This window comes from Protopterus annectens, chromosome 2.part0, assembly GCF_019279795.1.
Source record: "Protopterus annectens isolate FY-2018-M chromosome 2.part0, PAN1.0, whole genome shotgun sequence".
In the NCBI taxonomy this organism is placed as follows: domain Eukaryota; kingdom Metazoa; phylum Chordata; order Ceratodontiformes; family Protopteridae; genus Protopterus; species Protopterus annectens.
The window spans coordinates 1675853499-1675878655 of record NC_056728.1 but is presented as its reverse complement, the minus strand read 5'-3'; positions in this window follow the sequence as shown (position 1 = coordinate 1675878655).

Sequence of the window (25157 nt, the reverse complement as noted above, 5' to 3'; positions counted from 1 at the left end):
TCCTTCACTTTGGTCCCATCAATCCCCATATCATTTGTTTTAAATGCTCTGCTCTATGCCCCACTTTGATTGTACATGCCACTCCCTCTAAAAGGAATAGTACCTTATACATATTTTATTTAATGTTACTTCTTACCTTTGGGATGGAAAACTAGACTAGGTTTAAAATAGCCTGCAAGGACAGCTAGCCTAGAACTAACCTATGAACCTAACCTATGAACCTATGAACATCAGCCCTCATACTGCCTACAACAGGAAAATGTTCTACTTTTACAAAAAGGAATTGAATGTCAAGTCTTACAAGTCTGTCATCTGCATTTAAACTAGTACATTTCACACTATGTGACCATACTTCATTTCAATAATCCATCCCGTTATATTACAGTATTTATGACATCGCTATTGAGCTATTTAATTTCTTCACGTACTGTTGTACGTCGCAGACAGTACTACCCTCAGTTTATCTGTCTCAAACAAGTTTACCATGACATCTCTGTAATTGCTAGTATATGAGGTATTAATTTACATACAGTTTTCTATACATGACTAAACCATCAGTGTCGCTTCACCAGGAAAAACACTATACAACTGCCAGAATCATATCTCATTAATACTGATTATTACAGTATTACTGTTTGGTGACATGAACGTAAAACCATGGTGCATTACCTTGCTACTGAGATGTGAAAACACTGACTATTATATGTCTTGATTTATGTAGAATTAAGAATAAATAGGTTCAATTTGTAGCGTCTTTGGAGCATCACCACCTCAGAACTGTGGTTATCTCTAAAACCTGGTTCAAAAATCATTGATGGATCCCGCAGCATATTGTCCTGTTTTCATACACTGGTTCATCAAATATGAAGTCTACATGAAAACTACTGCTTGCCTCTACCTATCCAAGCAATTATGACAGTCTTCTACTTATTGAATTAGGCTCTGTTGATTGGGCTAATGTATATAATTGTACAGAAACTTATAATAACTTCTGATCGTTCAGAAAATGCACACAAAATATGTTGTTCTAGTAACTTTTTCAATGAATTAGAGTAATATTTTAAAACTGTCCCTTATTTTGGGTCTTTGCCACTCCATTATTTTTTGCTTTGTACAGGATTCTTGAGCAAAGAAGTTGAGCTCACGTCATACCTCTAATATATTCTCCAAATATATATTCTCCATATATTCTAATATATTCTCCAAAGGCAGGTACCTGCAGTTTTAAACTTTACAATGATTGAAGTAAGAATAACATTTCATCACAAACAAGTCACTGTTAACAAACAAGCTAATCCCTTAAAACACCAGCACAAAATATTTCCAAATCTACCTTTCAGATATTAGCAAGGAAATTGTTAAGGAACTCCCAACTGCTATAAATTTCAAACATGTACTATACGTAGGTTCATGGGTTCATAGGTTTTTACTAGGCTAATGACCACAAGGGCCTTTTTAGGTTCTGGTACCCTTGATAAGTGTAAGTAGGAGCCTGGGAGAGGAACCATTTACAGGCTGCCTTTGTTCATTAGAAACATAGGTGCCAAACCAAGGATAAATTTCCTGTTCCCCATCCAATTGTCCAAGGTACACTTGAATTGGATTAGGAAGGAACTCTGCTTCACATGGATGTTGAGCCTGTTCCAGAGAAGGGGTACTCTCTGGGATACATAGGTCTCTCCAGCAGGTCCTATTTATACCACAGGCAAGGTTTAAGCTTTTAGAATGCGTAATTCTGGTGGTGTTTCTTTTGCGGATATACATGAGGTCCATCAGAGTGGGGTCTGACAGTGCCTTGTATACCAGGCATAGATCTCCCTTCAACAGCCTGTAGGAGACAGAATACAGGGAGAGGGCTTTGAGGCGGTCTGCATAAGACATGTTACTTACACCCTGTATTCTTTTAGTGAGGAACCTCTGTGGACATTCCAATTGTTGGGCATGCCTTGTTAGGTACATACCAAAGGGAGCATTGTACTCAATGATCCCTAGTTTGGCACCTATGTCTCTAATGGACACAAGGCAACCTGTAACTGGTTCATCTTCCAGGCCCTTGCTTGTAAATGTTTCATCTCCCAGGCCCATGCTTACACTTATCAAGGGTATCAGAACTTGTCAGAGATTTGGGATGCAAGGCTAGGCTTAAAAAGGCCCTTGTGGTCATTAGCCTAGTAAACACCTATGAGCCTATGAATCTATGATAGGTCTGGTGAATGCCAAATACAGTAGAACAATGACTTCTTGGACCTAGATGCCATACCCTTGTTTATAAGTTTCACAACATAGAATGGTTTCCTCACTACTGTAGAGACACGATGGTCAAAGGCTAGATTGCTGGTTATGTTTGTCCCCGAGTCCCTGACTACTCAGTCAACTCTTAGGAGTGTGTTGCCAATATGATTGTTACTAGGGGTTGATGACTTACTGAAGGATACTGTTATACAGTTCTTAGCATTTACTTTTAGTCCATTGCTTTGACACCAGTTGTTTGTCTGTGTCAGCCCTTCCTCGAGAACATTTGCGTCATTGAGTGATTCAATGACAGATCCAAATTTGCAATCATCTGAAAATTTAGTCAGCCAGAGGCCATTGACACTGGCCTTGAGGGACTCCACTTGTGGCTGGTCTCTTTGTAGAGATGGACTCTCTAAGTTTGACTTCCTGGGTCCTGTCTTTGAACAAGCTAGCTATCCACCAGATGACAAGTATTTGTACTTAATCTCTTGAGTTTGTCAACAATGTGTGAGTGTAGTATTGTGTCAAATGCCTTGGCCAGGTCAACATAGGCAGTGTGAACACTTTTGCCCTCATCCATTGCTTTGGTGATCCTCTCAAAGAAATCCACCATGATGAATAGACATGTCCTGCCCTTGACATTATTGATCATTTCCATGATAATTCTTTCCATGGCTTTACATATAAGACTAGTGAGACTTATGGGTCTGTAGTTTCCAGGGTCTGTAGATGGGCCACTTTTGTGCAGAGAGATGACTGTTGCTGTTCTCCATTCATGAGGCATGAAGCCAATTTGGATGCTGCAGTTCAATAACAATTCCACAGGGGGTTGATAGGTCATGTTTCATGCTATTTAGAAGGCATCCTGGGATATTGCCTGGGCCCATTGATTAAGTGTTCATGGTCTTACAGGGAGAGCATTAAGGACCTGTTCCCTAGTGATAGCAGAGAGAGTTATAATAGGATGGTATTTCCTGAAGGATGGTTGTGGGAGAGAGGCATACAGTTGGGGCTGAATTTGTTGACTAGAAGGTTTGCCATAACATCTGACTCAGTATAGGTGGCTCCATTAACAATGAGCTCTGTACATAAGTGTATTGCCTTTGAGGTTGTGACATAGCTAAAGAATGCCTTGTGGTTGTCCTTGGCCTAGGAGGCCAAATTTATCTTAAATTTGGCTTTGGTAGACTTTATTTGTCCTCTGAGTTGGTTGTTAAGTTTGATAAGAGTGCCTTTATTCTTATGTTATACAGCCTGTTGATGTGATTCCACCAAGGTGGCTTCTTTTCTAGGTTAGTTCTGTACTTCTTCCTGGTGGGTACAGCTACCTCTATGCAGCTAATAGCATGCTTGTATAGAGTTTCTGTGAACAGTTCTCTGTAGGCAGCAGTGTTCGCAGGGTTTATGGAGCCTTGAAATTTTGCCAGGTTATCTCTTTTAGCTTTAGAGTAGTTCCTGAATAATCCAGAGTTAGTTGGGGTTCCAGGTTTTATTTTTACTTCAAAGGAGACCATTTTATGGTCTGACCTTACCAGGCAAGACATTACACTAGGGGGTGTGCAGCACTCTCCCATATTAGTGAGGAGCAGATCCAGTATGGTTGCTCCCTTGGTTGGTGTTTTGCTAATCTGGTCCAGGGAGTTTGTGTTTGCAAAATCGAGGAATCGCTGTGAATGTATGTTTGGTGTCATATATGATTTCCATTTAATAGTGGAGTAATTAAAGTTACCCATGAATATGGTATTAGCTTGGATGGTTAGTATTTCCAAATAGCTTAAACAGATTGTATGGGTTTCCTGGGTCATAGAGGGGGACCTATAGCTTTCAAGGAAGTGGTATTGGATGCTGTCTGTGGTGATTTGAATGTGGAGAAGCTCAACTGCATTCTTCTGTTTGACCAGCCTTGAAGTATTTTTATTTTTGATGAAAATCGAGACACCTCCACCTTCAGTCCCTGTCTGTGTAAAAGTTGGTCTAAATGTGCAGAATACATTATAACCTTGCACTGTTGGTGTGCTTTCCTCAGCTTTAAACCATGTTTCAGTGACCACACAGACATCCGAATTCTCTGTGGTGAAAAGAGCCTCTAAGGAGTGGAGTTTTTTTGTTTAGACTCTAAGCATTGAGCAGTAACACCTTTAGATATTCTTGGTTTTGATTTGCTGCATCAGAAGTACTTTCAGTTTGGCATTGCCTAAAAAAAGACACTATTGGGAAGGACAATGTTTTAGCTAATGTTCAAAAGCCCAGAGGGAAGAAATGCAGACTATCCCTGACCATTTCCTTCCATGCTTGCAAATACTGCACTCCATAGAATGACACCGAAACTAAACCAATTATTAAAGTCAGTCATTTTTTTGTTCATATTGTGGCATCATCCTTGGAGAAGGTAAAATGCCGCTTAGTGCTTGGCTCATATCAGCCTGGGACACATATTCTGAGAAATGCATGAAGTTTTTTTTATGTATGAGTCCATAATTGATACAGTCTAGGGAGGTACATCTCAGGTCATTTACATCCACATGGACTATGACTGAATCATACTGGTACTTGTGGTCCAATGACTTGAGTGCATGTATAATGTGGTGGATCCTGGCCCCTGATAAGCAGCTGAATGTGACTTTCTCCTTACTCAGCCTGGTAAGAGGGATATCAGTGTGTCTCACAATGGAGACTCCAATGACTAGAATGCTGGATTGTGTGGTGGCTTGCGTTGTGTGCTTAGAAATAGAAGTTCCATGAGATGTGGTTGTATGCATTGATATGAGTATTGTTTTGAAAGACTGCATTTGAGGCTGCTGAAAGTATTTGTTATGTGTATTTCATCTAGGAGGTCTTTCAGGTTTAGGAAGGTTACATTTAAGTGGGTCCATGTGTCTGCTTTGAATTGTGTGTGATGGATGCAGTGTGTGTACCACTGATAACCTTATAATACACATATTAGGAGTGCTTTTCTGTGAGAGCTTTGCCTCCAGTGACATTGTGTAAATTCATCTCTCACATCCCATTTCAGTTTTTTTGAGAATTAACTGGTTGTCACTAAACATTAGTCTCTTGTGAGACTTTCACTATTTACACACAAAACTACTTACCAAAGGGGCTAAAATACTAGCATAAACATTAAGCCACATCTGAAATTTAACATTAACAACAATAATTATTCCACTTAGTTTTAAATGTGCTGTAGTTAAACATCCACCTAAAGTTTCAGTACCCTCTCAAGCAGTAGACTACAGACCAGACTCTAACATCTGTCCTCCAGCCTAGCCTCTTGTGAAGGTTTGTTTGTGTCTTTCGGCTTTTCCCGGTTAGGGGTCGCCACAACGGAACTCCGGTCCGCTAATGACTGGCAGTTGATTTTTACGTACAGGCTTGCCAGGCCTGATGCACAACCTTCAATGAAGGTATGCCCATTCACGCATGTCTCCATGCAGAAGACGCTCTAGCTGAGAATAGAACTGGACAGCGTCTTACTGTGAGGCGACAACGTTACCGCAGCACCACCACTGCGGCTTTTTTAGCCTCTTGTGAAGGTAACATGACCAAATACTTGAACATACTTTGAAATATGGTCTGCTATCAGACAAGCAGCGTGGGATTTAACCAAAATACAGTTCTCTAACAGCTCTCTTGACATTAACAACAAACATTTATGAAAACATGGAAAAAGGGTAACACAGTAGCAATAGTTTGGGATCTTATAAGGGGTAATTAAAGCCAAGGATCATGAACTGTTAGTGTTAAAACATTAGGAATGTAGCTTCTCAGATAAAGCCATTGCTTGTTTCAAAAATTAGATCACCAGTAGATCATTTACTGTGATGGGACACAACTGCTTCTCAGAGACTGGTCTCCTGACCACAGGTGTACCCTAGTGATTCGTTGTGGGACCCTTAATGTTCTCCTTATACATAAACAGTTAGCCCTGGGACTTCCCACATCTAAATCTCACATTGTGCACTGATGGCATTGCAATTACTTAAAAAATTAGGGCAGCTGAACTACAGCAATATTTTCATGTGGCCTGAAATTGGGACACTGAAAACACATCAGCAATTAATTCCAAGAAATCTTCAGAAATAATTTTGGTACTGAAAAACGTCAAAAATTCAGCAAATAAATATCATGGACATTGGGTATCCAGTTAACTTACATTAGTGAACAAATATAGTTATGTTTATTGCTTGAAAATATTCTTACATTTACAATCATATTAAGCAAATTACCAAACTAGTATTACTACAACTCAAAGCAGCCTTCAACATATCACATCCTCTTACCACTGAACTATTAACATTAATTCCTAGAGCAGAATATGCCCTATGTATCATAGCATTCCTATCTGCCCACAATACTATATCACAAACAGCTAAAAACAACATACTAAGATTAACACATTCATCTAACAATAGAGAACATCATTGTGTAACTCTACAAAAAGCCAGATAGCTTTCAATTTCTGTCAGGGTAACCATCAATTGAATTCAGTAACTTTCAAATTTCTCAAAAAAGATATTGTCCCCCTGTACGAAATATTATGTATTACATAATCCAGCAGAATGTTTAAGACACAGATGGTTTCAAACTGCAACCACCACAAATTAGCTCCAACTTGTTGGAATACTCTTCTAAATGGAATTATTCCAGCACAGATGCTATAACACTTTAAGAAAAAAAAATGATGTTACATCTGAAATAATATAAATGTACTTGCTTTCGAGATTCAGAGTATAAAGGATAAGTCCAGATAAAAATCACTTTAGTTAGCAGATTTAGGAGACTATCTCTCTGTTATCCTCCCTTTGGGAGGAATACACACACCTTGTTGAAGTTTCCAGTAGTTTATTCAGTTAAGTAGGTAGATGGATGAGTATAGCAATACCCCATGCCTGGGTGTGGGTAATGCTGGATTTACCCACGGTTGGTGTGGTTTGGTCACAAGGGCGAAGCCCGAGTGGCCAAACAAAGCCAACCGTGGGTAAATCCAGCATTACCCAGAAGTGGGTTATTGCTATTATACAATGACATTATTTAAGAAAAAAAATTATTACTTTTCTTAAATAATGGCATTGTATAATGCCTCCTTGCTGCCCGTCCGCAGCTGTCTGGTATTCTGCGGAAGTTCTGATGTACTGTGCATGCATATGCCTACGCAGTACATCAAAGCTGTGGGCAAAAGCAACGGAGAAAGCAAGATCCCTGTTATGGGTTTAACATAGCAAGACAGCTTTAAAAAAAGCAATGGAGAATCTTTGTTCCTTTCTTTAAAGCTGTCTCGCTATGTTAAACCCATTTAACAAATGAGACAGTTTTGAAAAAAAGCAACGGAGAAAGCAAAATCTCCGTTGCTTTTTACAAACTGTCTCGCTATGTAAAAATCGTTTAAGATAGCGAAACAGCTTTAAAAAAAGCTCCATTGCTTTTTTTAAAGCTGTCTCGCTATGTTAAACGAGTTTAACATAGCGAGACAGTGTGAAGCAATGGAGATCTTGCGTTCTCCGTTGCTGTAAAAAAAAGAGTTATAGTAATGGAAAAAGTCCGGGCGACCGGACCTTTTTCCATTACTATAACTCTGATTTACAACATGCACGCTGACCAATCAGCGTGCACATTTTTAAATATTAATGGGGGGTCATTGTATAATGTTCATTTTCTAATACATTGCGTTCAGTTATTTAAAGGCAGTTACAGACAGTGATGGGAGGGTCCATGGGAGCTGACTGAAGGAAAATCTGAGAGATGAAAAAAGAAGGAGCCAATCACAAAGCTTAGAGGTTGGCCCCTTATTTGAATATTCATGGGAGAACTATGACCAGCTCAGCAGCTTGTAGAACCTCATTCTTAGTTAAAAGGTTTTATTTTTATTTTTATTTTTAACTTCTAATCAACAAAACATGACAACACACTATGATCTACAACTACAGAACTATACTTAAGAAAACACTTTCACCTGAGCTTCATCGGGTCCATCTAATAGAGTGGTTTCCATTTTGAACATTGAAAATGTCTGCTTTTATGAGGCTATCACCAGACTTTATTAGTCTGTTTTGTAATGCATGTAAAAATGACAGGCTGTGTCTGAATCAGTGGGGCTTATATTCCTTACAACCAAGTATGAAAACTTTATTACAGAACTTTTTCCAGTCTATCACATGTAATATGAGAGGCTGTGCCCATTTCTATGGGCTTATTATCTCCTGACATAAAATATGAAAGGCCAATATTCTCTTGTATAACAAAAACGATTTACAGTGGCTGCTTATAAGTGGCTCATAAACATGATTAATGTGACCAGTCCCCATTCTTCTTCCTCTTGATGAAGACAGACCCTTTTTATATGTGGAGGTAGTCACTTAAAGCTACACTAGGTGATTCCCATTTTTGAACAATACACACATCAAGAGAAATAGTATACAATGGAAAATAAGTCACAATGTTCATTTTTTACAGAGCTCATGGATATGCACACGTAGGAGGACAAAAGTAAAAAACAAGTAACCTCTGAGACCTCAGAACCTTTTGTGTGGGCTTTCTGTGCCCATGGAATGAAAATCCACCAAATGGAGAACTCCAGAGTATACAAAAACGTTTAATTAACATAAGAATCTTAGGTCTTATTTGAGCATAGGGAAATTGTGCTTAAGGTGTAAAGAATATAGCTGTGTGGAGTGTTCCCCTGGAACAACAATTTTCATTGTATTGCAGATTATAGAAATGTTGTTAAATGCCGGCCCAGTGGCTACAGTACATATACCTGGTTGGTGTGGGTTAGCTGCAGTGAGAGGTGGAATGCTCTTGGTCCTAGAGCATGGTTTTATGGTACTCCAGTCCTGTGTCTTCACTGTCAATCTTCTTTCTGTGTCTAGGTGTTACTGTGGGCTCTTCTGTTCAGATTCTTCCTTGTTTCTGGTTCTAAGTGGTAAAGTTAGTGAAAAAAGAAGGCTAAATAGGTCTGTGCCTGGCTAGATAAAGGGCTAGAAACTGGGATGGATCAGGTAGTAGGGCAGTGAACCAATCTCCTGAGAGAGAGATGCTACCATGGACCCCAGGGTGGGGTTAGATGATGTAAGAGGTAGAGATAATCAGTATGGGTGTGGGTTGTTAATCAAACTGGGAGGCTAGAGTTTGACTACCTTTTCTCATTCTTAGTACCAAAAGGAAAGCTCAAGTCCAAAATCAGTAGTAGAAAAAAAATCAAATAACTGAAAGTTGTTGTTTAAGTTTGTGCACATCATGAGCATACCTCTCAACCATACTGAATTATTAGCAATTTCCCAGTTTGGAAGCTAAAATAATGGAGTGCCATGAATTCCCAAATGACCCCTTCAAATCACAATTTTTTTCTCTTTATTTACCCACCAACTGATAACCAACTGCCACTGCAATCAAGCAAATACTGTCGCTTTATGTCACATGTGTAGGGTGGATTTGAGGTCGGTAAGCAATACAAAAATTCTTCACAGCAAATTTTTCAGATCAGGTCTGAAGGAAACAGCTGACTTCTGGTACCTGGGGGAGAGGGTAAATACTGATGATCATTGACAGGAGCGTCTGGGGTGCAAAATCATCCAAAAAAAAAAACAGTTCTACTTCCAACAGATCTAGGACAGTAAAGGGGTTGTAAATTAGGAGGTGTTTTTGTCTACTACTGTGTAATAATGGATGCATATCTATTCACAAAGCCATTCAAAGCAATAATAAATTGGTCAACTAATGCATAATAAATACAACAAGCATATTGCATACATTTAATTGGTGCAATAAAATAATTATCAGTCTCAAGCAACACTGCTCCCATTTAAGCTGCATGTTTTACAATCTACTCCTGTTTGCACATCAGGAAGTATTCTTCATCATCCCTGCTCCTTGGTACAGAGTACAGGAATGTGATACAAACCAGTGCACAGCTGCTGGAAAGGAAAGCCTCTGTTAACTTGCACTCAGCTGGACATACGTCAGCCTCCCCACCTACTGCTACTGCAATTTGCCAGCATCACATCAGAAGTCATAACTTCCCTACCAACAATGTATAAACTATATACTGGAATTGATGCTGACAGAGTTTATAGTAATTTAGAAGAAAACTCAATCATGGCAATAGAACAAAAGGGTAACAGAAGAAAGTCATATGGAACAAAGGATAATTTGTTGTGAAATAAAGTCATAATGGAGAAATGTAAAAAGGGGAAGAATGTAAGCATGGTATGGATAAATTACAAAAAGCATTTGACAGCATCCCACATTCATGGATAAAGGAGTGCTTACAGATGTATAAGATACACCCTACATTGATTGATTATATTACAGTGACCATGAAACAGTGGCAAACCACTTTGCAGCAAAGCCATGATAAAGGACAAATTATTATCCAAGAGATAAAGCTTCAAAGGGGGGTATTCCAAGGTGAGTCTTTGTCACTGCTGCTCTTTTAACTTGCCCTTAATCCATTAAGCTGTCTATTTAACAGAGTAGGTCATGGTTATAATTTGGCTCCCAAAAAGCAATAAAGTATAAAGACTTCTCATCTTCTTTTTGTGGATGATTTAAAACTGTATAGTTAACCAGATGAGGAGGTGAAAGCACAACTGGAAGTAGTCAAAATTTTCTCAGATTATATAAGAATATAGTTTGGTCTTGATAAATGTGCAAAAGCAACACTTAAAGTAGGAAAACTGAAGCACAAAGAAATTATCAATTGATGGGGCATGGCCAAGATGGTGAGCTAACACCACTGAACCTTTGCTCTGCTTCTTTTTTTTTAAACTCAGGCAGGAATTTTATATAAACATAACTAATGAAATCCTTTCAAAATAGGATGGATGTATAGCTAAACAATACTAAAAAAAGTTTCACAAGTAAGTTTGAGACTTACTACACCATCTTTTCCTGTCAGGAAATACTAAAAGGACCTAATTATTTCAGAATGAGCTATTCTAAACCCAGAGCACAGTATTCTACAATGAAGACAGACATAATGGACTTTGAAGATGGACAAACTAGAAAGTAAAACTGAAATCATCAAAGATGAGTGTGAAAAGCAGGTGAAAGTGCTGAGTGAAGCTCTTAAACAACAATCTTTACAATTATTGCCTATTGAAGAAACAATAAATGACCTAGATGTAAGAATGACCAAGGGTGAGAATAACATGGAATTTGTTTTGAAACAAAATGCTTTATTCTGGGAAAAACAGAGGACCTAGGAAACAGATCCAGAAGGAACAATATAAGAATATATGGTATTCCTGAGAAGGAAGAAGGTGACAACATTATCCAGATTTTAAACACTTGGCTGCATCAAACATTGAATCTGCCCAAGTATTTTCCTTCAGAACTGAGAGGGCACACAAAAAACTTTCCAACATTCCATTAAAGAAAAACCCTCATTCACCAAGGTCAGTGATAGTAAAATTTTTATCCAGTCAAGACAAAGACTTAGGTTTACAGGTTTATAGATTCATAGGTGTTTACTAGGCTAATGACCACAAAGGCCTTTATAAGCCTAGCCATGTATCTCAGTCTCTGACAAGCTCTGACTTAGGTTTAAAAACAGCTTGGGCAAGCTACCCAATTAAAAGAAAAAGTTATAAGATTTGACAATGAGTATTCATCTTCAGTTATGACAAAGAGAAGAGCCAGTGTGTCTCGTATAAAAACTTAAAGAAAAACAACATCAAAGCTCAGCTTTTGTTTCCAGCAAAAATAAAAATTAATTTCTCAAATGGACTGAAAATTTTTAATGCCTTGGAAGATGCCATGTAGTATATGCAGAAAAATAAACTGTTAGAAAAAAAATTAAGAAATGGAATGGGATGCATCTTCTTTGAAGAGAAATGCAATAAGAAATGGATGGTCAGTGAAAGACAAAAACAGTAAAAAACTGAAAGACAAATGAAGTTTTAATTATTTTTAATAGTAACATATATTCAATTTCTTAAAGAATAATATGACATATAAGGAACAGGCACTAAACATCACATTTAACAATGTAAAACATTTTTATTTTCTTTTTATATATTGATTGTTCTTTCTATAATGTGAAAAGAACAAATATATAATCAGATGGTGAGGTTAACTAATTCCACACAATAACTATTTGGTCATAATTTACATATTATAAGATGCATTTTATTCATACTATGAAGCTCACTTAATGCTCTGTTTTAATAACTTTTAATATGATTAATTGATGTGCTACTAAGCATAGCATTTTAAAACATAAAAGCAACATTTAAACTGAGAATCATGAATAACTGGCTTCAATAGGAGAAAAATAGCAATAAACATGCTTTCCTTTCTCACATACACACATATGTAATTTTTGTCATTTATAAAGCATAATGGTGATTAATAATAAATAATATATACTTGTGCAATTTCTTTAAGTTACACTTTAGTCACATAAGTCTGTCACTCTATTATTAGATACTTAAACACTATGCCTCATTTGAGAATGGCAGGTTATATTAATAAATATAGCACATGAAAACCAAAGAATGCTTATACATAAAAAGTTAAACACATTGTTTATTTTTATTATTATATAATTGGCCTTTGTTATTAACTAATTTACAAGTCTGAGTGGTTGTTTATAGATTAGATAACTTTGGTGTAGTAATATTTATTTATTTATTTATTTGATATTTGTTGACCGGGTTAGTTTGACTGGGCAGCAGCCCTTTTTAAGTGGAGACCCAAGGAGCAAAGCTCCATAAAAGTACAAGTAACAAAAATAATCACATAACACCGTTATAACTAAAATTACAATCATTTCAATATGTGTGGATGTATGTCGAAGCAACAACATGCTAGAAAATGGTCATTAAATTGAAAACATAATAGTACAAAGTTTCACACAATAGTAAGCAGAATGCAGAAAATATAGATATGTTTGTAAAACAGAAAGTAACAAATATATAAATGGGAGATAAGGCCAGGGCAAGAGCCAATTTCCAAGACTACAGCTGTGGAAGCTGTAGGAACTACTAACTATTAGTAGACTTTATTAGAAGCAGAGGCAAAGAGAGGCAGGAGAAAAGGTTGCTGTAATAGTATTATAGGAGGGGAGGTGGATTAATTTGGGTCATAGCATAAGCATGTCCATGATATACGTAGAGTTTCCTTTAGTGTTGTTTTGAATGAGATGGGGTTAGAGATCTGTCTAACACTTAGTGGTAATTTATTCCAAGCATTTGCCACTGAGTAGCTGTACAGGAGTTTACCAATATTTTTTTCGTGGGTGCATTGACTTGCAGAAGATGATTTTGGGAGCTACGGAGGCTGTGGTTGGGTGTATAGGGATGGATACAGGTAGAGAGAGAGGGACATGAGGAGGGTTCATGTAAGATAAAATGAGCTACGAGAAGCTGGAGTAGTACAATTTGATGATGAAATTCCATCCACTGCAGGTTTTACAAGGCTAGGCAGTGGTGAGGGTAGTAGGGTTAGTTAGAGACAAATCTTGCAATTTTATTATAGGTGAGTTCCAGTTTTGATAGAAGATTGGATTGGATATTACTGAGCATAGGGGTGGCATAAAGAAGGTTGGGGAGTAGGAATGCTTGTGCAAGAGAGAGCCGAGAGACATCTGTGAGAAATGTTTTATGCCTATGTAGCAGGCCTAACTTTTGATATGCCTTTTTGATGCACTGTTGAATATGGAGATCGAACTTTAGTTGGTCATTGATAACACTTAGCAATTTGGTCAGAGGTTCAACAGAGATGGTGTTATTAAGGGAGCAGACAGTAAAGATAGCTTTATGATGTTGGAGAGGTTTAGGGAGGAATAGGAGATGTTTTGTTTTCTTAAGGTTAAGTAGCAATTGGTTGGAAGTTAGCCATTTTTCAACTGAGTGCGGAGACTCTTGGGTGAGGGCATGAAGGTGGGTGATATTGTCGGAGAAGGAGATGATAATGGAATTGTCAGCATATTGTATGACAGATGAGAATGGACAGGAAGAGTATGGTTTATTAGTAAAGATATTAAATAATAGCGGTCCAAGGATGGAGCCTTAGAGTTACCACAGTTTGTACTGGTAAGAAGGGAAACAATTTAGATTGCCATTTAACTGCCTGGAAACGGTTTGAGAGATAACTGGAGAACCAAGAAAGTGCAGAGTTGGAGGGATTAAGCGTAGCTAGTTTGGATAGAAGCAATCAGTTGGAAACAGTGTCAAAGGCTTTGGAGAGGTCCAGAAACAAACATGAGATTAGCTTGTTGTTGTCACAAGAATTTGCAATAGCATTAGTGAATGATATCAAAGCAGTAGCTGTACTGTGATTTGCCTGAAAACCATGCTGTGTAGGGGTAAGCAGATTTTCTAGGAGGAGGTGATTGAGGAGCTGTTTGTGGATGCTCTTTTTGAGAATTTTTTACAGAGGGTATAGAATGGCAATGGCCATGAAATTTGAGGGGTCAGTTGAGTTGCCACCTTTATTTAAGGGTATGACATGGGATTTCTTCAGATTGCAGGTACAGTGTTTTCTTTGATTGACCTATTGATTAAGATGGAGATAAGGTAGGAGTAGAATTGGCAGCAAGTTTTAGGAACTGAGGAAGTATGTTATCAGTTGACGGAGAGCATGTTTTCAGTTTGCTAAGGAATTACTTAATATAAGTTGTGGGCATGGATTTAAGAGAGAAGAGGGTTGGGGTAGGTGATGGTGTCATTTTTGGTTAGATTGCAAATAGAGTCAATGAAGAAGGAATTAAGAAAGCTAGCAGTATTAGTGGGAGAGCTATTAAGGCATGCATTAAGTGATGAGGGGCTACCAAAATGCAGTAGTTTTATTTACTGATTGCCAGAATGTTTTGGGGTTGGAGTGAGGATTATGTAGAGTTTTTTGGAAATAGTTTTTCTTGTAGAGGGTGATCTTTTTTAGTTAAGTTATGAAACTCTCTGTAGGACTGAAGATCAGTGGAAGTATTAGATTTTTTTTCCATTTCTTCCATGCATTATCTCTCTTATGCATAAGTATATGAGTGGCTTGTGTTAGCCAGTGGGCATATTGGGCTTTGATTCTTATTATCATGATGGAAGCCAGGGAGTTAAGTGTGTCTAGAAAGATGCTGTTAAATGCTAGGACAGCTTCCTCCAGGGGGAGGTCATGAAGAAAGGACAAGTTAATTGTAGAGAGTGAGTGGTTGAAAGCATCTGGATTAAAGTTTAAGAACTTACAGCAGTCTTTGTAATGCTGGGATTTGTGTAGTAGGGGTGAGTGTTGAAGTATGAAGGTGGGATGGTGGTCTCTTAGGATATCAGGTCGGGTAGAGGGGTTGTGGTAGGAGTTAGGGTTGGAGGTAAGAACCCAATCTATTGTGAAGCCAGAGTTGGTGTGTTTATTTAGATGAGTGGGGGCAGAGATTAGCTGGAAGAACCCAAAGAGGTTAATGGAGGTGTAAGAGGAATCAGTATCAAGGGAATTCCAATCTATGTCAATTTCACCCAAGATAATAGTTTCATATCAGGCAGTCTGAGAGATGCAGGAGAGAAGCAGCTCTAAGATAGGGATGTTATTTCACGGGGGGGATATAGATGGAGGAAATTGCTAGGTTCTGTTGATTATTCCGTTTACAGTTGACAATGGGAACTTCAGCTGGGTGGAAGTTTGGAAGATTGATTGATAGAGGGTGGAGGGAGAGCTGATTAGAGTATAGAATTGCAACCCCACCTTTTTTCTTAAGTCTATCTTCCCAGAAGATGTTATAGCCTGGGGAAGAAGTTCTGAGTCAGATATGTGAGGTTTAAGCCAGGTTTCAGAATGGGTGAGAATATCAGAGGTGTGTAGGGAGATCCAGGCATGGAATGGGGAGATTTTATTTATGATACTCTGAATGTTCAAAGATAAAATAGATAAGATTGTTGATGGAAAAGGATGGAAGGGTCTGTGAGGTAGTACTGGGAGTGGAGTTTAGAGGGTGTGAGGGATGAACACAGAAAGAAGATCTGTGGTTAGGCCCCAGGTTAGGATGTATACTACCTGATAGTAGTAGATTTGGGAGAACATATTTTGCAGTCTATTTGTAAATAAAGTAGTTGTTGAAATATTACCTGTATGTCAACAGTTTGGGGAAAGGGACTATGCACAGGTCTTTAATATGATAGGCTGATTAAAGTATAGAAGATGTGAAGTTTGATTGGAGTGCTGGGAGGAAGTTGGGTGGGAAAAGGTATGTGTGGTTACTGGGGATAGAGTATACGTGTAATGTATGCAGGGATGGGTGAAATGGGGGTAGGGTAGGGGAATGGACTGAGACCGAGTGTAGCAAGGGTAAAAATAGTGGGTTGGCCCAAGTCTTGACAGACTGGAAGCTGAAAAAAATAAAATAATCAGTAAAACTAAACTAAAATACAGTCAAAGTGCAACAGTATATAGAATTAATGAATATACTTTTAAACTTCTTTAAGTCACATTTTGGTTACATATGTATATCATTCTACTATTGCATGTTTAAATGCTGTGTCAGTTATAAAAAAAAAAAAAAAACTACAGCACTTAATGCAACACATGAGAGCTACAGTTTGTTCCTCCATATAAGATGCTAAAAGAATTGTTGGTTTTAAACTTGAGATCTGATATTAATTAATTTATAAACTTAAATGGTTATTCCTAGATTAAATGACATGATACTTCTTAAAATTAAAATCTATTCCAAGTATGTTTACTTGCAATTGTCACAAGCATTTCTGCATATTCAGAATTGTTAAAAAAGTATCTTTTTGATTTTTATAAAAGGTTTAATTATTTCTCATATTTGGGGGATTTAGTTGTACTGGAGGCACTGAAGAGCTTGAATTTAAGAAAGATTTTTACTGTATTCACTTGAAAATACCACAAGTGGTTTTACATATGTAATTTAAAGATATTAGAGCACTTTCCTGCCTTGAACACCTATTTAGTCAAAATTAATGCTTAAATACATTGCCAGCATTTTTAAAAGGGATTTTTTTTGCATAAACGTTCTATAAAACCTTTTTTTCATCTTAAAATAAGATATGACATTTCAACTTATCATTTGAACCAGAAATTATGCACTGGAACTTTAAAATGGAATGTGCAGTGTTCATCTCAAATGAAAACAAACTAGTTAGAACTAACTTCATATAAGCAAATATAACCTCTATTATGGATTTCATCCATAAACTATTAGCTTAACTACTAAGTAAAATAAACTTAAAGAATGTATTTTAAAACTGTTTGATACTGATTTAAGATGATTATTGTTTTATTATTTAGTAAATAATGGGTAGTAAAGCAATCTCTTTGGAGGGACTTAAGATGTTAGGTATTAAATTTAATAGCTTTATAACTGCTTTCCTAATCATTTAGAATTAAACTCATATGGATGGGCTACAACTTAAAGGTTTTGTTTTAAAGTAAAATAGATGTCAGAATACATACATACAGACTAGTAAATACAGCCTCGATAAAGTATAGATTTTAGGAAGAATTCTTGAAACAAAGTTTAGCAGACCACTTGAAAAATATGTAGCTTTTATTTTAATGAAATACCCCACTTAAAATATATTTAGCAATGTATATTTAGATTAAAATAGATAGCAGTCCTGAACAAATAATATAAGTAGAAACAGTAAGAAATAAAAATAGTTATACAAATATAGAGGAATTATCATGTGATGTTGAGAAATCTGAATACAATACAGTCAGTAGATAACAATATACTATTTGATTATAGATAAAATAAATACAGGAAAGAAGTAAAATACAATAAGGGTGAAGTAGACAGAGAAGTAACTAATCCATCTATTACAAAATGAAAAGGGTACTATGTTGTTCATTTTTTTCAAAGTAATATAAAAAAGAGCTCTGTTTAAAATAATTTTAAAAAATGTTTTATATATCTATATATATATATATATAGAGAGAGAGAGAGAGAGAGAGAGGAGCAGTTTATAATCTCAGAATACTGAAATGTCAAATTTCAGTATCCAGAGACTATAAACCCGAATGTTTAAAATAGCAAAAGTTCATAATCACAAATTCAAATATCTCAAATTCATGGTTATGTCCTTACACTACGTGATGTCCGGGATTGTGTGTTTATGGTGCGCGGTGCCATGTGTGGATCTAGGTGTTTTGTCAGGTAAGTGAGTGTTTTGTAAGGGATTTGAGTGGGGGTTAGATTTGAGTGTGCTGATATGTTTGATGTGTGTGAGGGACTGGAGAATGTGCGTGTGTGAGTTTGCTTTTGTTTCCTGTTTGTGCAATCTCGGAGTTAGTATATTTAAGTAGGGGGTGTGGGGGCACAGTGTGTGTATGAGTTGTGTATGTATGAAGTTTTTGTTTGTTTATGTTGTGATGTGGGTGTTGTGGTGTATGTATGGTGTAGTGTATGCGGTTTATTCGGTGTTTTGAATTTCGCGGTTTTGGGCTCGGGGTTTTGTAGTTTCGGTGTTTTGTGGATTCGGTTTCATAATTTCGAGATACTGAAATTCGATGTTTCAGTATTTCGAGATTATGAAGTTAATCCATATATATATATATATATATATATATATATATAAATAAAACAGTAGCATGTGCTAGATGTAGATAGTCTTAACAGAATGGTTGAGAAGTAGTTTTCTTGATTTCATCAACAAACTAGGAATGTATTATTCCATGTTTGGAGGTTTTAATCATTAGATAATTTCTTACATATAAAAAATATATACTTTTGTAATCTCATACTGGATTCCAGGGCTGAGAGCTAAAGTTGCAAAAAAGGTATCTAGATACTATAGCATATTAAATGAAAGGTGAAGTTATTATAGTTGGTGATTTTAATTGCATTTTATCTAATAAAAATGCTATGGCTGATAAGAAGCCTAGAACTGTATCATCAGCTAAACACCTGTCAAAAAAAAAACTCACTTCAATTTACACACTATTTGTATAGATATGGCACACAAACTAAAAGTGACAAGGTGTGTATTGCTAATAACCTAATTTCAGATATCAAAAAAGTTTCAATACGGTCTTGCCCATTATCTGACCACAATGCCAATAAATTCTACATTGCATTAAAATTCAGTAATGTAATACATCATAACAGATTACCTGCATATAGAGTTAAGAAACACGGTTTTAAGGAGTCGTATCTAAATGAGATAAAACATTTCTTAGAAATAAATATGAATGGTGAAGTAGCTGATGTGATTCTCTGGGATTCTTTGAAGGCCTACCTAAACGGTAGAATTACAAACTGGTATATATGTAAAAGAAAACAATGGGGTAAAGAATTAGATGCATACAACCTAAAATAGATAAAATAAAGTTAAACCTAAAACCAAATGATACAGATAGTAAGTCAGAACAAAAAAAACTGAATTCAAAATACATCAAAATTCTAAATCATAAAGTTTCAGTAAGTTCGGAAAAGCTAAACTTGCAAACATACTCAACTAATCCATCGAGTTTACACAAACTAGCCATTAGATCTAAGAAAACAAATAAATTAAATCACATAAAAGAAATTTCTTCAAAATTAATAATAAAAAGTAAAGGAAAACAGATAAAGAAATCCTTGAATGTTTCAAGACATATTATGATAATATAAACAATAATAAAACTGACTTGGATAATGGTGATTCAGTTGATGCATTTTCAAAGAAAAACATGCAATCTAAATTAACAAATGAACAAATAAAAAACAGATAACCATTTTCTTTAAAAGAAATATAAGATCAAATGAAAAACTAAAGAATAATAAAGCTCCTGGTTTAAATGGTCTCATTTCACAATTATATAAATTATGCAAATTATTGCCAGATAATGTAGCTAAATACACTGGCAAAAGCCTTCAATTTAAATATTCTCTCATAGTGCCTATATTAAAACAGGATAAAGACCCCACACAATGTTCTTCAAACATTGCAGCAGTAATAATTTCACTAACTTTAAACATACTTTGACTTAGGAATGGGACCCCTTCCCATCATAGTATTAGAAACCCACAAGACTTAGAGAAATTAGACTTAATGTACTGCACATGCATATGGGTCTTACATTCCCACTCTTGCCCAGTAATCTCTGCTGCTGTTTATTTTTATTTTTAGTTAAAAAAAGAAAACATTTTTTATGAGGGACAGTGCAAAAGTCTAAGGAAAATCAGGTAGGTTTCTGATGTTTAGTTTTGGAGATTATTTTAATATTGTACTCTGTCCGTCAGCATATAGCAATAGGAAGTCTAGTCATTCAATGATACTTCAGTGGCTGTACGTTTTTATATTAATATATCCTTGACTTACAATGGACACACTGGTTGGGCTATCCAGTCAGTGTGATTGTTTCTAAATAGAGATAAGCCATTATTGTGGTCATACAATTGTACAGGTGGCAAGGTCAGAATTTCAGCTAAGCTACAAATCCATGAGTTCTAAATGACAGACATTTAACTTTTTGATTTAAACTTGTCGATTTTATATTCCCGTCTCACAGTTATATTCCTTCTCACAGTCCTTCATAGAAATCCACTACTGGTGTGATTTCTATTTACATATCAGCAGTGACAACATTCTGTAGACTATTTTCACCTTTCCATGTTTTTGTGCGACTGTGGAACTAATATATATGTGTGTATATATATATATATATATATATATATATATATATATATATATATATATATATATATATGTTCAAGGGCTTTAGGGGGCAAGAGTACCTGCAAAAATGTAAAAATGTGCTTTAAAAAGTTTCATTGATTAGAAATCTTGACTTGTTTTTGGCACATTTTGAGCTGTGACTGACTTTTAATACAACATGACGTAGGAGAACCCAAGGGTTTTTTTTGAAAAGCTAGACAGCTTTTGAAAAAGAAAAGCAAAAACAGAGCACACCTATTCATAGCAGTCTGTATGTGTCATCATTTTTACTTCTTTCAATATTTTAATTTTTAAATACCAAATTAATTTACTTTTTATTTTTTTTAATACGTTTGGGGGATGTTTCAGGTTGCTGATAGAAAGCCATGTTTCAGATGGAGATTGTAGGTTCTTGTCAAGTATGCAACATGTGTACATGGATTTTTCCATTAGTAATGGCATCCAAGAATAGTATGAATTACAATAACATTAACAACAGGCCCTGGCAGAGCTACTCCTATTTAACCCGTGTTTAGCCACTGGCTTTGTCCCTGAGGTTTGGCACACAGTAGTAGTGATGCATATTTACAAGAGTGGCCCCACCTCTGACCCTAGGAACTATAGGCCCCTCAGCCTGACAAGTTTTGTTTGCAAATCCATGTAACATATAACCAACCAGATAAACTATGATATTAAAAAATCTTGTCAACCTAGATCCAGAGCACTTTGGCTTTACTAAGAATAGATACAACTCTGCCTTTAGGATGTACCTTACCGGACATTTAAAACAACTAGAAATATTAACAGCAAGAATATATTATTATTTGTTTTCTCGTGTTGTAGATTAATTGTTTAATCAATGAAGAAGCAAAGACTGAAGTGTCTGTACCACAAGTGGTACAGTGAACATGGATGGTAAACAGGACACAATCAAGGAGACACACTATGTATTCTAATAAAGAGCATAACTTCTGTTAGGAACCTGACAGAAAACAATGCTTAACATACCACTGTACCAGAATCTAAAACAAATTAAAAATAATTCAAATGAAACACTTACATCTAAACAATCCTATCTTGGTTTGTGATTTATTTAGCTTTACTCTTAAAAAGAAGTGTGACTACGAGTTACGTAAAGGAATCACAACCATCGTCTGGCTTGTAGAACTTGTATGGTCAGAACACATTTACTGTACTTTAGTATTTAGTTGTATATTACTGATGTGATTTTTGTCATAGAAGTTGATTTAAGTTTTCTTTGAATTCTGTGGTTACTGATTTTGATTATTCTTTTCTTTTGCAATATTTTATTAATTTAAAGTTGAATATGGATTCCTTAAATGAGTATGCAATTAACGATTTGCTATTGCACAAACATCTTGTACAGTATAATAAATGCTATGCATACTTAAAAGTAACAGCTGATAACACTGGTGACCTGTGTTCCTTGTGTCAAAAGTTGCATGATTTGCTTACCATTGTTAGAGGTAAATCTCGACTTACTGATGATGATTGCACTTGTGCAACTGGCATGGCTTGGAGAACTGTTGTATCATATATTAATGACTGGACCGGTGAGATAAATAGTGTTAGGCAAAGAGAAAATAGAACACATTTAGGAAAAAAATGCATCCATTTTCTGCAAAGATCATCCAACTCTTATGAAACAAGACAATGCCCCTGACAACTTTGGAATCCTGCATGCAAGTATTCAGCAATCTGAGGATCCAGTTTGTTTAGAAGGAAACAAAAAAGAAAGAAAGAAGTTCACAACAAATAACAAGGAAGAAAAAGAAACTGATTAATGACTATAAAAGAAAAGGACGCTGTTTTGTTATGTAACACACAGGTTACAGGAAATCATGATATTTTTATATCAGAAAACCTTCAGTCTACAGAAAAAGATATCATTTCTCCAACAGAGAATGTAGAAAAAAAAGGCAGGGGGCAGGTGAAAAGGAAGAAATCAAAATTGTACGTGGAAGGATTGAAGAACATTACTGTAAGAAAAAGAAGAGAAAGACAGATGTTGACTACATGGCTCAAGCTGTGAATTTACAATGCCAGCTGGATGAGAATTCAATACACAATGAAAACAGTGAGATCAATAAGACTAATAGTGATGAAGATCCATCCTTCATAACAATTGATAGAGCAGATATTACTGTATTAGAAGCTGAAGATTCTTCAGAGCTGGCCAGAAAAGCTATTCTTGTAATTGGATATTCAATTATTAGAGGAACTGATACTTATTTTGCAGAGATGATAATGAGCATCGAATAGTGTTATGCCTGCCAGGAGCAAAAATAGAAGATGTGAGACAAGCCTTGGAACACTTTAATGTAAGGAAGTATGGATCTGTTTTTATTCATGTTGGTACAAATGATGTCACCCACAAGGATTCTCTGACTGTTAGTAGGGAGCTGACAGCCCTCTTAGATAGTACAGCTTGTACTGGTGTTAGGAAGTATTTTTCACAAATCACCTGTAGAAAGGAGAGTCAGGTTACTGAGAATGAAAAGATTTTTGGGGTAAATACCTACATGGAAAAATGCCTTGTTTTAAAAAATGGAAATGTGTAGAGCACCCAAACCTAGTTTTGGGCACACATGTTCAGACAGGATGGCGTGCATTTGTCAAGATCAGGGAAGAGAATTTTTGCAACAGATATTTTACAGTGTCTGACAAACACTAGGCAGGATTTTTGCCAGGTAGAAAATTTAACAGTTCACAGATAGCAAAATCTGATGCCTCTCTGATGGTTGTTAATGCTAGGAGCATCGATAATAAAGTTTTTTTATTGGAAAATTTGCTACGTTCCCACAAGATCAATGTTGTTATTGCTTGTGAAACATGGTTAAAGAACAATGACTGGAAACCAGTTCTGTCAGGGTATAAATGATGTTTTACTGATACAGACATTCTTAACAAAAATCAGGTGGAGGTGTTATGATAGGGATTAAAGATAGTTATGAGATCTGTGATTATTACATGTTCAGTGATAACACCAATACTAAAGACTGTGTAACTGTGACAATAAAGATAACCCTGGAACATATAACAATTGTTGGAGTGTACAGACCACCAAAGACAAGTGCAGATGACCTAGAGGAATTCATACATTTCTTGCATGAAACACAGGAGGGAAGAATAATATTAGCTGGGGACTTAAATTTACCCGAAACAGACTGGAATAATATTGATTCAACAATGTTAGTAAGGAAATTATTCACAGCGTATATTCAGGAACAACAATTGCTTCAGATTGTAAAAAAAATTACCAGGGGATGGGACACACTAGACATTGTTTGTGTTCCCAAACAAATTACTGTAACTTCAAGTTATGTTTTACCACCATTGATGTGCAGTGATCATGGGGTTATAAAGGTTAATTCATTGCTAAATAATTCTGACAAACTGAAATCTAAGCCAATGCACAGAAGGTTAATAACAGTTATATGGAAGCAAAACAGTCACTATGTAAAACTAACTGGAGTTAGGTGTTCAGTGGAAGAACTGCAGATCAAATGTGAAATGTTTTGAAAGAGAAATTGTTTGAGTGCAAAAAAAAAATGTTTAACATCAGGATCTAGGCATACAACATCAAGGAATATATTTCCATAAGAGCAAGATATCTGATTAAGGTGAGAGACAAAAAATATAAGAAATGGAAGAGAGGTTGAACTACAACTTTGAAAACTGAAATAAACAAGCTAGGCAAACAGATTAAGCATAGTGTGAGACCAGATCAAAAACATTTGAAGAAAATTTATATAAAGACATTGAGCATAATAGGAAACCTTTTTATAGATACATAAGATGTGGAAGGAGTAAAGACATACAAACTGATAAACTGTGTGCAGATTCTAAAATGTATTCTCAGACACAACAGATTATAGATATATTTACAAAATCTTATGTAAAACAGTTTGGCTCCACAAAAGGGGTGATAAGTTGTCCTAGTGACATCCAGGTAACCCCAGATACTAGATTCAAATTAGATTATATTGAAAAAGAACTGCGCAAACTGGATCCAAACAAAGCACAGGGAGGAGACGGAATTAGTAACAATGACCTGAAAACACTTCAGCAAGAACTTACAGTACCATTCTATCTATTATTCACTAGGTCGTATAAATATGGGGAGATTCCTCAGACTGGAGACATGATCTTATTAAGCCTATCTTTAAGGGAAAGGGGAGTAGGATAAATCCAGAGTCATATAGACCCTTAAGTTTGCTTTCATGTTGTGGAAAAATAATGGAGAAGGTAATATTGGATAAGTTATTGTCAGAACTGATTAGGTTGGGACTTGAAACCATATATCAGCATGCATAT